Source organism: Bison bison, unplaced genomic scaffold, assembly GCF_000754665.1.
Source record: "Bison bison bison isolate TAMUID 2011002044 unplaced genomic scaffold, Bison_UMD1.0 scf7180017864388, whole genome shotgun sequence".
NCBI classification, from domain to species: Eukaryota; Metazoa; Chordata; class Mammalia; order Artiodactyla; family Bovidae; genus Bison; species Bison bison.
The window spans coordinates 6644184-6645357 of NW_011494960.1; the positions used below are offsets into that span (position 1 = coordinate 6644184).

The 1174-nt window shown below is 38.3% G+C and overlaps 1 pseudogene; it reads left to right on the top strand.

The window, feature by feature from the left end:
- Nucleotides 1–1174, top strand: part of LOC105002039 — a 19747-nt pseudogene that overhangs the window by 18017 nt on the left and 556 nt on the right.

Here is a 1174-nt window from a genome sequence, read left to right on the forward strand (position 1 = left end):
AACCAGAGATACAATTCACATACCAAATAATTCACACATTTAAACTATACAATTAATGTTTTTTTAAGTATATTCTAGAATTTCAACCATCACCGTGGTGTATTTCAGAACATTTTTTTTTATCATCACAAAAAGATACCCTATACCTTTAAGCTATCATTCTGTTATTCTTATCATTTTCCTCTCTAAGCAACTGATAATCTGCTTTCTGTATCAATAAATTTGCTTGTTCTGGCCACTTTATAGAAATAGAACCACATAAAATGTATGTTTTTTTATGGCTTTTTTCTTTAACTTAGCGTAATGTTTTCAAGATTCATCCATGTTGTAGCAGGTTACTATTTTTTCCCCACTTCTTATCTTATGTGGCCTGAACATCCCTAGTTACTTTGGTTTCTGAGATCACTATATGTTATTAAATCCATATATATTTATAATTGTACTATCCTTATAAAGGACTGACCCTTTTATCATTATAAAATGTCTCTTTTTATCTCTAGTAATACTTTTTTTTTCAATTTCTTATTTCAGATGAATTTATTACTTTTTCCAAACCACAGATGAGGATGAATTTTGATAGGGAAAAAGGTGGGGCAGGGAAGACAGGGTCAGAGAATAGAACTAGAATCATCATCTAGAAAGCTATAAAACAATACTGATGCCCAATCTCCACCCTAGACAATTGAATAGTAACAGTTCTAAAAGTTCCCAGAAAATTCCATTATTCAACCAGGGTTGAGAAGCACTAGTTTGCATGCTTCCAGCCAGTTTTTCTTCATTAGTGGTTGGGGAGAAGGAGTGGATCCTGGGATCCCGACAGGGCTGCAAAAGGGGAGATGCCATGAGGGTTTCCTGCAGAGGTGTGGGTTGGCAATGGCTGCCACAGGGATGGGGGAGGTGGGAGCAGCAGTCCCAGGAGTTGCATCTCGGCATAAGTCCTCTTGGAAGTCTCCTAGTAATACTTTAAAAGTCTATTTTGTCTATTAATATAGCCATTTCAGCTTTCCTGCGGAGAGGGCAATGGCACCCCACTCCAGTACTCTTGCCTGGAAAATCCCATGGATGGAGGAGCCTGGTGGGCTGCAGTCCATGGGGTCCCTAAGAGTTGAACACCACAGAGTGACTTCACTTTCACTTTTCACTTTCATGCATTGGGGAAGGAAATGGCAACCAG